This window comes from Camelus dromedarius, chromosome 15 (genome assembly GCF_036321535.1).
Source record: "Camelus dromedarius isolate mCamDro1 chromosome 15, mCamDro1.pat, whole genome shotgun sequence".
NCBI lineage: Eukaryota > Metazoa > Chordata > Mammalia > Artiodactyla > Camelidae > Camelus > Camelus dromedarius.
In genome coordinates, this window is record NC_087450.1 from 44,417,500 (window position 1) to 44,433,704 (window position 16,205).

Below are 16,205 nucleotides of genomic sequence, written 5' to 3' on the forward strand. Positions count from 1 at the left end.
TGGGCGGCGGCTCCTTGAACCCTGAACAATGGGCTATGAGGAGTTAATCCGGGCCCAGGGCCTGGCGGGGGTGTGGGGGGAGCAGAGAGCCAGGGGCTGGGCACTCAGCGCTCCCTCAGCCAGGCCTAGGATGGGCCTGTGGGGCCTGCCCACTGGCCCGGCTCCCGTGTCTCAGGGGCCAGGGAGCAGCAGGGCCCCCAGAGGGAGCCAGGCAGAGCTCTAGGCAGTAAACATAGATGTGTGCTTAGAGGCGGCCTCCCCCGGGGAGGACTGGGGTGTGCAGACATTATCTCACCCCTGCTCAGTGTCCCCTCAGGCAGGTAAGGGATGGGACTTGTTCCTGCTTTATAGCTGGGGAGCCCAAGCAGAGCAGATGGGTACCTGCCCTGTATCTGGCCCTGCTGGCCTGAGCTGCTGCCCCCTGGGATGGGCGCTCCCACTTTGGGGTGGGGATGTGCCCCAACAAGCTGCTCCCCAGACCCACCTCACCCCTCCCCAAGATAATCCAGACCTCACTTTCCTCCTCACCAGGGTCCCCCCTTATTTGCAGTGTGTGGCATGAGGAAGGACAGGGCTGCCCAGCCCAGCCCCGCCTGGGAAGTACATCTCACCAGTGCTTCTGCCAACTCAGGATAAACCGGATTGGGGTTCGGCGGGTGGCGACATGCTGCTATTTGTGGAGGCTCCTGGCTTTTCTGCTCCTGTGACTTCAGGAGGGTGAGGGTGGCAGCCATCCCTACCCAGTCATGGGCCCGGGCCCGCCAGAAGCAGGGATGGAGACCTGGGCTGCAGGCTGTAGGCACAGAGTCTGCAGAGAGCCAAGGAAGCGGCCAGAAAGAGCCCTGGCCTGGGACACAGGAGTCCCCAACACAGCAAACCAGCTCCCCACTATGCAGTTGAGGCAGCCTGCCCCTCAGGGACCTCGTCTGTCCAGCGAGGATGGATTAGATGATACACTTCATACTCCTCCACTGTCATCAGGCTGCACCCCGACTCCCAGCCACTCCATTGCTTCTCTCAATGAGCCCAGTCTATTGGGGAATTAGAGCTAACTTCTGTCTAAATGAACGGCTGTGCACATGCGGCTCTGGGCAGGCAGCCCTGGGGTCTCCTGAGAGGTGAGGAGAAACAACTAGAAGCCAGGGGGCCCCACCTTGTACCTCCCACCTGGCCCCCACCTCAAACCCCGACCGCGTGACGCTCACCTGCTCTCTTCAGGTCTCCAAAGCAGGGCTGAGGCACTTGGGCTGGAGTCTGCTCCTTCTGACATGGGCACAGGGGCCCTGCAGGGTCATGCAGGATGGGGGGCTGTGAGCCCTACAGTGGGGAGCCCCTGAGGGGCCAAGGACCATCCACAGGGCTTGAGGAGGAGTCCAAAGTCCTCTTAAAACCAACTCTGCTCCAGACACTCCCCACCTAAGGAGGCCCAGACCAAAGAAGCTCTGAGCCCTGCAAGCCCTTTGCCCATCACTGAAGTTGGTTACTCATTTGTAGAGCGTGTTTTGGTTGACAAAACATTTTCCCATACGTGGTGTCATTTGATCCTCATAACAAGACAACAAGATACTTGCCCATTTTATAGAGGAGTAAAGTAAAGCCCAGAGTTTAAGCAAATTGCTTAAAGGATCCCAACCAGGAAGTGGTAAAGCGAGGACATGGAGCCAGGGGGTCAAATTCCAAGGACACTGCTCTCTGTAGGATGTCGTGTCCCTTTCTCCAGGTTCTAGGGACCCCAAAGTGCTCCCCTAGGACACAGACAGTGGCATGAGGCCTTCCCAGCCAGCAAGGCTGTGTGTCTGCCATCCAAAGGGCCTAGAGACCCACCACACCGTTGCCCTGGGCCCATGTGCATGTCCCTAGAGAAGTCAGGAAAACAGAGCCATTCTGTAGCAGGCCTGAGATTCAGGGCAAAGCTTCCAGAAGAATTGACAGGGCTGGATTTCTTTCCTTCTGCTAAACCCCATGATATTTCCTTTTAGAGGAAGAAACCCATTCACTGCGTTCAAATCTTTGAAGAGCCATGAGGAACAGGGAAGGGCCATCTTCTGCTGGCATGGTGGAGCGAGAAGTAGTAAGCAGATGGGACACAGTGTAGGGAAGGCCCAGTGTAAGGATGAACTCTCCAGCCGAGAGAGCTGCCTGGGGATGTTACCAGCTGCATTGTTAGGAGGTAAGTTCCCCATCACTGCAGGAGTTCAAGCAAAAACAGGGTAACCATTCTGCCCTGGGAATGTTATACAGGAAAGTCAACCCCTGGACTGCTGACTGGGAAGAATGGGGCTACATGATATTCACACTGCTTCATACCAAGAGCCTCTATTGAAATGAGGACTATCTCAGCTTCTAGTTGGACCTCGGGTTCCCCTCTGTGAATGCCAGACTGAATCAAGATAGACTTGTTGCTTATGGAGGACAGTATGGAGGTTCCTGAAAAAATTAAAAACAGACTTGCCCTATGATCCAGCAATCCCACTCCTGGGCATATATCTGGAAAAAACTACAATTCGAAAAGACACATGCACCCCAATGTTTATAGCAGCACTATTTACAATAGCTAAGACATAGAAACAAATGTCCATTGACAGATGACTGGATAAAGAAGATGTGGTGTGTATGTGTGTGTATATATTCCACACGACGGAATACTACTCAGCCATAAAAAAGAACGAAATAATGCCATTTGCAGAAACATGGATGGACCTAGAGATGATCACATTAAGTGAAGTGAATCAGAGAAAGACAAATATCATATGATATCACTTATATTTGGAATCTAAAAAAATGATACAAATTTTATTTGTAAACCAAAAATAGACTCACAGACATAGAAAACAAACTATGGGTACCAAAGGGGAAAGGGCAGGGGAGGGATAAATTAGGAGTTTGGGATTAACAGATACACATTACTATGTACAAAACAGATTGCAACAAGAATCTGTTGTATAGCACAGGGAATTATATTCAATTTCTTGTAATAACATATAATGGAAAAGAATCTGAAAAAAATATATTTATGTATATGTATAATTGAATCACATTGCTATACACCTGAAACTAACATTGTAAATCAACTATACTTCAATTAAAAAAAAAAAGAATTGTTGCTGTGTGTCTCTACCTCCTGCTGTTACAGACTGGGGTGGAGGGGACAGAAGGAGTCAAGAAGCAGGGATGGTGGGCCCAGACCACAGCGAGCTGGGAGTCTTACGTGGAAAGGGTCTCTGGAGCGCTATTCCCTGAGGGCTGAGTGCTTTGAGCCCATCATTATCTGCCCTCCCCAAGAGGTCACTGGGGCATTCCCATTGATTTGGGTGACCAGCCAGAGACCTGCCTGGGCCTCCTGGGCAGCTGTCTCCTTTGCCACAGTGACCAAAATGAGTCGTCAGGATGGGTCAAGGCAAGCCCTGCCTCCGCCATGGGTGTTGGCCAGCCACCTGTGTCCAGGAGACAGCTGGCCGAGTCACTGGCCATCTCTCCTTTGCAACTGGCCTGGATCTTTCATATTGAAGAGCAGCTGTCTTGGGACATCTGAGTACCTGAAATCTGGAATCTAGAGATACAGATGGAAAGATTTGACACCAGCATCCCAGCACTGTCCATAGGACACCTCAAGCTACAAAATTGTCTGCCACAGTTCCTTGAGGGTTAAGAGAAACCAGACCATCCCCCTCAAAAAGTCTCCTAGGAGTGTGCTCAGTGGGTGAATAGAAGGTGACACCTTCCCTCACCCCCCCACCCCTCCTGGCCACCCACCTCCTGCTTGGTTTTCGTCTTTCCCCTGGAGGCATTCCCTGCCAACCTGAGGAGGTGAGGGGCACCAGCAGACTTCAGGCTTGGCCCAGCCTGGCCTGTGTCCTTCTAGAAGTCCCGGGAGCTACTCCCACTCATTCCTTCAATCAGTCAATGTTTACTGAGCACCTGTGCACCTGCAAACCAAAAAGAGCAGAAAAACGAGCAAAGGATATGAACAGACGATTCCTAGACTGGGCCTTGCTAATTGTTTTCTGGGACTTACACTCTTTGTGTATTGTTTTAATTTTTTTTTTACAGTATGCACATATTCACAGATTCCTTGTGTACTTTAAAATTGTTTAAGTAATCCAAGGGAAAAAAGAAGAGACGTGTAGCCATCCCTGGGGAGCTCAGTGTATGGACAACAAACAAATCCACAGTATCAAAGCCTCTCAGTGTGTAGTCTGAGAAGTGGCAGCTGGGGTGGGGGCCCCTTCCTGCCTGGGTGGCACTGGATGACATGTCTGCTGGGTTCTGAAGGATAAGAAAGAGCTTCGCAGGTAGAGAGGAGGCAGAAGTGTTGCCAGTGACAACAGGCCTAGAGGGGCCCTTTATCAGGCAGCGTAGGTGACAGAGTGGTGACCTGAGGCAGACTGGGCTGCGTGGCTGTGGCCAGGCCCGTGGAGAGGTGATGGGCAAGAGGACGGGAAACTCACACCTGTTGAGCCCCTACCTGCCAGGCCCCATGCTGAATGGAGGTGTAGGCACATTCTCATTAATGTGAGTGAATTGAGGCTGTGTCTGATGAAAAGAGAGAGGGTCTGCCTAGACGAGAGGGCAGGAGAGAAGATGGCAGGGGCTTGGGGAAGGGCCTGCTCCTTTAGCAGCTGATGCAGACAGGGAGGGATGGTGAAGGGGACAGGGAGGGCAGAGCCGGAGGCAATGCCTTCCCTCTGCCCCCACTTCCAGGCCTCCCATGGCTCAGCCCCAAGCAGGTGGAAATCACAGGACAAGCTCTCGGGGAGCCTCTTCTGGGGCTGAGGGAGCTTCCAGGCCTGACCTTAGACCTGCTGCATCGGAGCTGACCGCCAGGTCTCCACGTGGTATGCGAGGCAGCTGACCACAGGCCCGGCCAGATCATCCTGGCAGCAAGGTGACTGTGTGAAACCACTTCTCTTAGTCCATTGGAGCTGCTGTAACAAAATACCACTGTTTGGGTGGCTTATAAACAACGGGATCGATTTCTCACAGTGCTGCAGGCTGGAAGCCCAGGGGCTGGGTAGCGGCCTGGTCAGGTGAGGGACCTCCCTGGGCTGCAGGCAGCTGACTTCTTGCTGTGTCTTCCCATGGTGGAGGGGTGTCTCTGGGGCCACTTTTATAAGGGCACTCATCCCATTCGTGACCTAATCACCTCCCAAAGGCTCCACTACCTAAAACCTTCACCTTGGGGGTTAGGCTTCCACTTATGAATCTGGGGGGACACAAACACTCAGATCATAGCACCCTTGGAGGGTTCCCAAGCTGGAGTGAGGCCAGGCTGGGTGGAGAAAGCAGGTAGAGGGACTTCAACCTGTGGCCAGCCGCCCAGTGCGCGTGTCCTGACTCGCAGAAAGAACACAGCTGTGTCTTGAAGATGTAACTACAGACATCATAGAAGTCACCCATCAGTGGCAGAAGGGAGAGGTGATGGGGTGGGTGGGATTAAATTAGTGGGTGTCCAGCTCTGGTGTTCCAATGGCCTAAATGATAGTCTCAAATCTCTGCCTGTTTCAAGCTGTGTGGCATTGGACATGTTACTTAGCCTCTCTGGGTCTAAAGTGGGGGTAATGATAGTGTCTGGTTCGTAGGTTAGTTGTTAAGTGCTTGGAACAGCTGGAGCCCAGCTGAACTGCTAGTGGTCATTCCTGTGGACTGTCCAGGGATCTCCCAGCTAGGCCTGGTGGTCGAGGACCCCTCAGGGTCTCCACAGTGCCATATCCCTACCCTCATCCAGTCACGGCTGACACCTGCTCCTCAGGCCCATGGGATGGCCCCGGGCAGCAGGGCCTATGGACCAGGGAAGGAGGAGTGATGGCTTATGGGGCAGAGGTTATGGGGTGGGGGCTCTGAAATGGCGAGAGGAGGGGACAGGAGGAAACAGGGATTCCAGAGCAGCAGAGACCCCAGAGGGAGACCTGCCCAGGGTAGGGACTGCTGGTCACTAACTGTCTGGCTGTGGGGTGTCAGAGACAGCATCACGGGAGCCGGGGCTCCGGGCTCTGTTTCACAATGCCAAGGTGTCTGTCAGTATCTCCAGGGCTATCGTCAAATGTTCCAAATAGAACTGTGTCCTTTTGATTCCCTTTAATTGAACAAAAGATCTGTATGTCAGGCAGCACTTTTGAGAAGGCGCCAGAAGTCACCAAATCAGAGAAATACCCACGAGTCTGGGTCCACTTGGAGCAGGGCGGGGAGTGGAGGTCCAGATACTGATTCTGGCTGCAGGTGAACAGGCCGGGGGTGCTTTGAAAGGCTGAGGTTGTTCTTGAAGAGAGAGGTGTGCTGACCCCATGGGGGCCCGTCTACCATGAAGGGGGCAGAGCGGCAGTGCAGAGGAACTCATCAAAACCGTCCCAGTTTGCAAACTGGTGGCAGAGCTGGGACAAAGTATTGGCCTTGTTTTCTAATTTCATTGCCAAATGGGGTTGGAGGGCAGATGATTTGGGTGTGAAATGCAGTCTATCATTCATCCTATCTGTTCGGGATTCTCAGAACAGGCCTGATCACAGCAGGGGTGGAAGTGATGGCAGAGGAAGCCCAGGCTGTGTAGCCTTGAGTGAGCTTCCACTCTCCGGGCTCCACCTCCCAGTCAGGTGGTAATGAGGAAGGGAGGCTGCACAACCACAAATCATTACGCAGGGCTTACCAGGTTTGAGTCACCCTCACACCATCCACCCAATAACCCTAAGGGGTGATCCTCATTTTGCAGATGAGAGAAAATGGAAGTTCTAGGAGGTTAGTAACTCCTCCAAGTCCTTGGCTAACGAGCGACCCAGTGGGGATTTAAAGCCTTGAATGGCTGCTAACTCTGTGCTAAATCTCTCAGGGTCAGCTCTGCGCTCCATTCTGAGCGTGAAAAAGTAGGAGGGGCCGCCCAGGATCCTTTGCACTCCACCTCACTGCTGTTTGAGGGCGGGGTCCTGGGCCTGGTGTGCAGGAAGGGGGCAGGGAAGGCTCTGGCCACCACCAGGACCCCCGAGAACCCACAGAGAGGAGGGGAGAGCCCTGGCACCTCCACAACCCACACACCGCTCCTGTCCTTCCAGGCCTGGGAGAGGTGACTGCCCCTGCTTTAACCTGAACTCTTCTTTCCAAGAGCTTATTACACATACCGTTTACATAGCATCTTCCTAATCTTCCACTTATACAAATAATAACTAACTTCTCTGAAAACCTCTACACAGGACCTTTCCACCCGGGGTTCATTTAGCACCTCATAACCACCCAGGCAGTGATGTTATCCTTCTCACCTGAACGGTCAACTGAGGCAGAAAGGTGGCCAAGGACAGGTGCTGCAGAGTTGCTTGTGGCTCTTCGATGACCAGTGGGGCAGCCTTGGACAAGTCACCCCTCTGTCAGAGATTGACCATCCTCATCTGATGATTATGAAGGGGATGGTGTGAGGACTAAAGGCAGAGTAGGGGTGCAGGGCTCTGCTGGTGCAGAGTAAACACTCAACAGTCATAGCCTTTTTTTTTTCAGACAGGTCCCATTTTTAAAAATAGACTATTTTAAGAGTAGTTTTAGGTTTCCAGCAAAACTGAGATGCAAGTAGGGAGAGTTCCCATATACTTCATGGCCCCTGACAGGCACAGCCTCCCTGACCATCAACATCCCCCACCAGAGTGGTACACCTGTTACAGTCCACGAACCCACACGGACATATCATGGTCACCTGGAGTCCACAGTTTACATTAGGTTCTCACTCAGTGTCGTACATTCTACGGACAAATGTATAATGCCAGGCACCCAGCATTGCAGTATCACACAGAATAGTTTCAACTGCCCTAGAAATCCTCTGTGCTCTGCCTATTCACCCCTCCCTCTCCCAGAATCCTTGGCAACCACTGATCTTTTTACTGCCTCCAGTCTTGCATTTTCTAGGATGTCATATAGTTGGAATCACACAGTATGTTGCCTTTACAGATTGGTCTCTCTCACTCAGCAACATGCTTTCAAGTTTCCCCCATGTCTTTTTGTGGCTTGATTGTTCATTTCTTTTTATCACTGAATAGTATTCCATTGTCTGGATGTACCACAGTTTCTTTCTCCATCCACCTACTGAAGGACATCTTGGTTGCTTCCAAGTTTTGGCAAGTATGAAGACAGCTGCCATAAACCTCTATGTGCACGGTTTTGTGTGGACGTAAGTCTTCAACTCTTTTGAGTAAATATCAAGAAGAGTGATTACTGGATTATATGGTGAGAGTATGTTTAGTTTTGTAAGAAACTGCCCAACTGCATTCCAAAGTGACAGTACCATTTTTCATTCCCACCAGCAATCACTGTAGCTTTTATTTTTATTGAGAAATGAAAAGGGACTTCCTTAAGGTTACACAGTCATTCACTGGCAGAGCAGGGACCCGAAGGCAGCACCACTTTGGGTGGTTCCTTTTGACCACACTGCCCTTCAGCTAGACAAGCCAATCACATGCCCTCACAAACACACTCACACTTACTCACCATTGCTTTTGAGATCTAACTCTTGGTGCAGATGTGTCCCGAGGCATTCCTTGTCTGTCCCATCCAGAGAAGCTTGCCATCTAGCCCCTGCATCTGAGAAGCTTGCGATGCTCTTGCCCCATGCCCAGGTGCACCTAGAGGCCAGTGTCCAGGTGTTCCAAGCTTACCTGTACCTGGATAAGAACCAGGTGGCCTGGGAGTCTTTTTCCTGTCAAAGCAGCCCCAGCCAGAAAGAAATAGCCCCACAGTCTCCCCTGACTGTCCAGCTCCAAGCCCTTCCTTCCTCCCTTCCCAAGGAGAAATTCACATAACAAAATTAACCATTTTAAAAATGTACAATTCAGTGGCATTCGTGACACTTCATGATGGTGTGCAGCCACCACCTCTACCTAGCTCTGAAACAGTTTCATGACCCCAAAAGAAAACCTCCTACCCACTGATCTAACACCTCCCCATCCTCCCTCCCCCCAGCCCCTGACAACCACTAACCCGCATTCAGTTTCTTTGGGTGCACCGATTCCGGTAACAGGATAAACCATACAAATGTGATCTTCTACATTTGGTCCCAAGCACCTTCCCCAGGCCATGCTTTCTGTAAACTCCCTGAGGAAGGAGGGGAGCAGGGGCCACTTCTATTTCCTTCGCTTCTTCCCTGCCCCTGGTCCACCTTGCCCTTGCTCCCTGCCCACAGTGTCTGGAGCCCAGCTCATCCATCCCGTGCCACTTCCTATCTCTGTTAACTACCCCGAGTGGAGGACTTTGACGCTTCAGAGATTCATTCAACAAATAGCTCTTGAGCTAGCAGGGGGGTTAGGTAAACAGTCGTGGCAACAGTGTGAGGAGGCACTGATAGGGGGTTTTCAGAGAGCAGGAGAATCCAAAGGAGAGATACATAGAGGTGAGGGTGGTGGGGGTAGATAACACAGAAACTGGAGGCCCTGTCTGTCTAGTTCAGGCCATTTCCACGGCACTTAGCACAGTTCCTGGCACCTAGAACAGGATGAATGACAAGTCCATCCACCAATCAAGGCAGTTCTCAGCTAAGAGCTGAAGGATGAGTGAGAGTTATTTATACTGGAACTGGGCATAACTTACCTGAAGACCTGTAGGCAAGCATCAGAGGTCAGCCCCTATAATACCTGAAAGATGTTTCAGTCTAGATGAACCCTGAAGGGGCCGGGTGGTGGCGGGGGGGACGGTTGGACACAAGTGGGATGAGGTGGGGCCAAATCATGCAGCTCTTTGGAAAATACAAAAAGGAGCCTGACTTTAACCTGAGTGAAAGAGGAAGGGCTTCAGGCAGATCTGCATTTTAGAAACTCATCATTCTAATCTAGGTTAGGGGTTATGATGACCTCAGGATGTGCCAGGCGGACAGAATAGATGTCATTCTTGCCCTCCTGTGGCTGACATTCCAGTAGGAAACAGACACTGAATATATGGTTCAAAATAATTAATAGTCCCAAAGGTGCAAGGTGCTCTGATGGATATGTCAGGGAGATCCTTCCTGAGACAGTGACCTTTAAATCGAAACCTGAGAAATGAACAGAAGGTGGTCAATTAGAAAGAGAGGCAAAGAGCTTTCCAGACTCCACTAAAGCTGTTAGGAAGGTCCTGAGCAAAATGTGTTGAAGGAACTGAGAAAAGTCCAGTGTGGTGGTTGTGAAAATGTGAGGCGGGGAGTTTGACCAGATGAGGCTGGGGAGGTAAGCAGGAAGCAGACCCCAGAGAACCCTCTTACACATTTTGGACTTACCCTCAGCAAAATGGACTTACCCTCAGCAAAATAGGAAGTCTTTACTGATGTAAGCAGAATCCTATTTTGAAAAATAGGACAACTTGCATTTCACTTTTGCACTTCTGTGTACGTGACCTTCCTGGTCAGTGCAATCATCTACTTGCCTTGAAAGTGATGTTAGAATGATCAAATTTTAAAAAGGCAGGGAAGGAGATAAGTATATTTAGCTTCAGATATCGAAAAGAAGATTTTTCGGCCAGACAAGAGTCTTGAAAGACAGTTTTTATTAAGAAAAAGGATGTTCTGGCTGTCTTTAACTTTCTCTTTAAGATATCAAGAAGCTAGCCTGAGAGGATTAATCTTAGAGCTTTCGCTAAAGAAGAGAACAGAGGGCAGAGCCCTGACCTCTGGTCTGGAGGATGTTGGGGAGGAGGTGAGAGAGGAAGCAGATGCAGAGGGAAGTCAGGTGTGCATCCCAGTGGCCCATCTTCCAGCCAGAACCCCGGCTAGGTGGGGGAGGGAGGGGAGCCCTGGGAGGCCCTTCTCAAGCCTGGGTTCCTATGCTGTGTTAAAATGATGGCTGCGCCACATCTTTTAACTGTGGGGTTTGTATAAGAAACGGACAAAAAACACATAGATTGAAAGCCTACTAAGCCTTTTGGGGGAAAAAAAATGAACTGAGCAAACAACAACAAAAAGCACTGACTATGACCTGTCATTTAATCATTACTTCGGAATACAATCCCTGGACCCCAGAGCCCACAGCAGCAGGAAGTAGACTGAACCCAGGGGACTTACTCATCAATGCTGATGTCAAGCATAGCCATGGGGGATAATGGAGCAGGAAGAAGCTCCCAGAAGGAAAAGCTCAGAGATACAGACAACGGACAAAAAAAACAAAACAAAACAAAACAAAAAAAAAAACAAAACTTCATAGAGAACAGAGTAAGGGTGGCCAGATGGGCTACCAAGAGTTTTGCATCACTGCCTGAAATGGGTCTCCCCACTCCCGCTCATCAGCATTTGATCCTTGCTATGAACAGTGTCAGATTGTTCCCCGGCTTCCCTTCTCTGAATGGGAGTCTCCAATGCAGTGATCCTGTTCCTATTTCACCTGGCATGGTAAGTATGGGGTGGAGTGTCTTCATTTATACGTGTTCAGACCTTCATCTGAAGCCCACTGAGAGGACTGCACATTGCCTGATGACCCTGGGCCTTGATCTGCATGAGGCTTTAGAGTTGCCTTCCCTGGGGAGGAGAGGAGACAATTCGATGTATGAGAAGAAGGGAGCACGTGAGTTTCAGGGTAGCCAAAATTTGTTTGAATATGAACAGAAACTGCTAGTTACTTATTCCAAGATCTGGTCTTCTCTTCTTCCTTAATAACACAACAAGGCCATCACTAAAGCTGTATTCAACACTACATTTCTCAGACTCCCTTGCAGCTAATTCCAACCTTGGGTGTAACTTCTAGCTAACAAAATATGAACAGAAACATCATAAGATTTTTCAGGGAAATCTCTGTGAAAGGGAAGGAGTTGAAGTAAGAGAGAGGAGGGGCAGCTCCTCTCTTATTCCACCATACTGCTTCTTGGAAAGCAAATATGATGGCTAGAATTTGCTAGAATGCAGATCATGAAAATTAGGGCCAAATCTTGGGAATGGACAGGCAAGGAAAGCTGGAGGATCCTGAACCCTAGCAACGTCATACAACCACCAGACCAGCCCTCAACCTCTGGCTCCAGACTTTTATAGGAGAGAATAAAACTGTGTGTTCCCTCACTGGCAGCTGAATGTAATGCTAATTGATGTACCTCCAAGACAGGCGTTGAGCGGGAGACTTACATAATTAGCTTGGCAGTGGGGCCCCAGAACCTGCAGCAGCAGGAGAGAGACTGAATGTATGAAATTGGTGTGGTGCTCCGGCTGCAGAGTGGGGCTTGGAGGTGGCTGTAGTTGTCTGGGTGAGGGGGGAACAGGGGCTCCTACAAGGGTGGTGATGGTAGGGCTGGATAGAACATGAGATCTGAAACATACTTGGGAGGTGAGACAGGAGTTGGTGGTGGTGAGGGAGGGATGAGAGTCAAGGGCAGGAAGAGGGAAGCCGAAAAGAATGGCATTTCCAAGAAGGAGCAGTTAGCGGTGCCGGCTGCTGTGCTGCGGTCAAGGAAGATGCGGGCTGAGATGCATCTGCAGGATTTGGTCACAAGGAAGAAGTCTCAGGGCAGTGGAGGCGGGAGCAGACTTGAGTGGGTAGAGGGAAGAGTGGGAGGTGAGGAAGTGGGCACTGCGAGCAAAGATAACACCTCCGAGGCTGGACTGGGGGTTGGAGTCACAGCAGGGCTCTTACTATTTTTAAGATGGACGAGACTTGACCTCATTTAATGCCACAGGAAGGCCCTCGAGAGGCAGAGGTCAGCAACAGGATAAGAAGAGGAGGAAGCTGCTTGATGAGGGACCCTGAGCTGGGTGGAGGAAGGAGGCTCGGGGAGCAGGAGGGACCCTTCTCAGGGAGCAGGTGAAGGAGGGAAGGCAGGAGACACGTGGCTCTCTCCTGGGCTGTGGGCAGAGCCTTCTCACAGACTCCCTGCCCCTGGCCCCCTTCCTCCCCGCCCCTAAGCCCCATCCTGCACATCTGTTGCATTCATCTTCCTGGAGTGTGAATGGCTGTGTCACCCACCACGCCCCCTGATCATTCATAACCCCTCTGCAGCTCCCAATACCACAAAACAAAGTTGTCATTTCTGGTTACTTTTGGGGTCTCAACTTCAATGCCACTAGTTCTGGGAAGGCCCCCAGATTAGGGAAAGTCCCGGTGGTACCCATGACACATACCCTTTACACAGTATGTATCTTCTTTGAGACACTCAGTGAACTTGTAGTTACATGATCCCAGCCCATTAGACGATGGCAGGGGCGCACGTGTGTGTGCACATGTGTCTATACTGGCGTGTATGTGTGTGCTTCCTTATCTCTCGCCCCAGCATGAAGGACAGAGCCTGGCGCAAGCAGGCACTACATTGTGCTGAACGACCGACTGATGAAAATATTCACACCTGTCATTAAGACCCTCAAGATCTCAGGCTAAATTTCCAGCATCCCCTAAACCTGCCCATGCTCCAAATGTTGGGGACTCCTTCCTGATCCCCAAAGCAGCCCCACTCTTTCCTCCTGCACCAGGTCTCTGCTCAGACTGCTCCCTGTGCCAGGCATGCCTGCCCTCTGCTCCATCCTGCGCAGGTGCCCACTCCTCCTTCCAGTCCCGGCCTCTCCCACTGTGGAATCTTCTCTGAAACCCCACCTGCCATAGGCCCAGTCACTTAGCATCCACCATGAATGTCTATCTTCCCTGCCCCTTCACTCCTATCAGAATCTAATCTCCTTGAGGGAAGCTTCTAGTTTGCAGCTAATTGATATTTCAAATGAAAACATTTGTGGAGCAGAGACTCCTTATATAACACTTGTATAAACAGCGCCTTATACAACTGTGTCCCCAATGGTGTCTATATAGTGTCATGTACTTAGTAGGGATACAAAAATATTTTTGAATGAATGAGATATTAACTTCCTCATACCTATAAGAATATGATGGTGACAGCCTCCATCTAAACGTTAACTTTTTAAATTAATTTAAATGTGGTTCTCCTACATTTATAACACAAAAAAGGGGGTCTGTTTACATTAGTAAATGAGGTCTGTGCTTTCAGGCTTATTCCATCTTTACTTGAGAAACAAATGCATGCCTTATGCAGCAGATCAAGGTAGCGACTGTATTTGCCAGTGTACCAGACACGCCGCTGTGTAAGGGAAAAGGAATTTCTCCTGGAGCTGATAATTTCCAACACGTTCAGCAACATTTGTCTCTTGGACTTCTGAACAAGACCACGTATGTGAAGGCATAGGAAATTCATGAAGCGCTCAAATAAGGAGGAAACTATATTGCTATCCATAGCTCTTATTTTCCATGCTAATGCTTCATGATTGTTTTTTAGTTCAGAAAATAGTCATTGGGATTCTCAAAAATACTACCTAAATATAAATCCATCGAGACAGAAAGCAGGTTGGCGGCTGCCAGGGACTGGAGGCGGAGGGAACGGGAGTGACTGCGTGATGGGTCAGGGTTTCCTTTCCGGGCGGTGACGATGTTTTGGAACTAGGTGGAAATGAAAGCGGACCAACATGGTGAAGGTGCTGAATGCCACTGAATCGTTCACTTTAAAGTGGTTGCTTTCATGTACATGTGAATTTCACCTCGATTTTAAAAAATTGCCTATCACCTAAATAACACTGAATAAATTTTAAATGTCCCGCAGGGCAAGACAGTGTTATATTCTAGAGCGGCCCCAGAGCCAAGGTCCGGCAGCCCCCTACATTTCACCTTTGGATAAGGAATGGGATCCCCCGTGGATAAGCAGGGCCGTGTCCTCAAAGCATCCCCAGAGACACTCAGCTGAGCTCCAGCCCAGCACAGCCCAGTGTGTGTATTTTGGTCTGTTACTCCGTTGGCTGCTACAAGGACTTGTTAAAGTATTTAGTTTGATTAAGGACTTTCTAATTCCAGAGGAGGAGCCTGAAGCAGGCTTTATTTTTTTTCCTTTAAACCAGTGGAACTTTCCAGAGACAACAACTGGCAGACTGTGGATGGCGCCCCATACACTTCGCTGGGTGCTGGGCCGTCTGTCCATCAGGGCCCAGTGGGGAGGAAGGAGGAGGATCCTGCCCCTATAGGCAGAGTCCCAGGCTACCGTGTCTCTCCACTCCAGGCAGGTCCCGCAGAGGCAAAGGCTAGCTGTAAGGAAGGGTGTGCGGACTTGTCCTAACAGCTCACAGCTTCTCAGGAAACAGTGCTTCTGTTGTGTTGTCAGGGGAGGAACAGACTCTGTCAGCAAGAACAAGGGCAGGTGCAAGGGCAGCTTCCGGGGTCAGGTGCGCGGCTGGGGGTGGGGAGGCCATCAGCCCTCCTCCTCGCTGGGGCCTGCTGCGTGCAGGCCTGGCGGGGGGCCCGGGCCGGCGGGGGCTGGGCCGCCCACGTACAAGTCCCCATCCATCCTTCAAACACACCAGACCCAAAGGGAAATCACACCCTTCCGTTTCAAACATGGCCCTGGAGCCCAGAGGCTGTGTTACAATCAAGTTGCATCGGTCAACTTTATAACCAAGTTTCCCCTTTTATTTTTCTAGCACATCATACCTTTTCATAGGCCTTCACATACATCGTCTCACTCAGTAGCCCAGGAGACAAACATTGCAGACTGCCTTGGAAAATACCAGCTCCAGGAGAAATTCCTCTTCCCTTACTCAGCGGCGGTCCAGCGAACAAAGAAAGCCCGGTGACAAAGTTGTGTTTACTTGGGAAACTCTAGGTCCAGCAAAAGGGGACCGTCCCAGGAATCCCTCAGCAAGACGTCTTTCCCGAGGAAGAGAACCCTGCTTAATCTTTCAAACTCCAACTTTGTTGGAAAGTGAATCAATGGAATTTACCATCAACCCAGGTCACTTTACTGGTTTGGACCAAAACAGTCTAGACCCAGCAGTGACTGCAAAATTCCCCAACAGCCCCTGTTAGAGCCAAACAGCGGTGGCCCCTTGTTGTTTTTCTCAATAAAAGGCTAAAAAGCCGTCTGGATGCTTTTACGGTGTTACAACTGCTCAGAGAAGCAGGACTGCTGATGACGCCATCTAATAAGCACCTGGCAACCATCAGCCTCTCTAATTGCCAAAGTGGGTGAAGAGGTGGAAATTTAAACAAACCAAGTAGATTTTGAAGTGTTGCTGGAAGATGAAAAATGTTATTGCAGTGCCTAGGCATGAGAGACAAGCAGAAACACATGCTTCTCTCCGGACAGCATCATCCCGAAAGCCGACAGAAGCCGATGTCAACATTCCCAGCATCTGCCTCCTTGACACTCACACCACAGAGACACATCAGTTGCTCAGGAAAATACAGGGACCGCTGAGACACCCCAGACTCTGTCTGTGTTGTCTACTCAGGCAGAAATGGCCACTCGGAAGC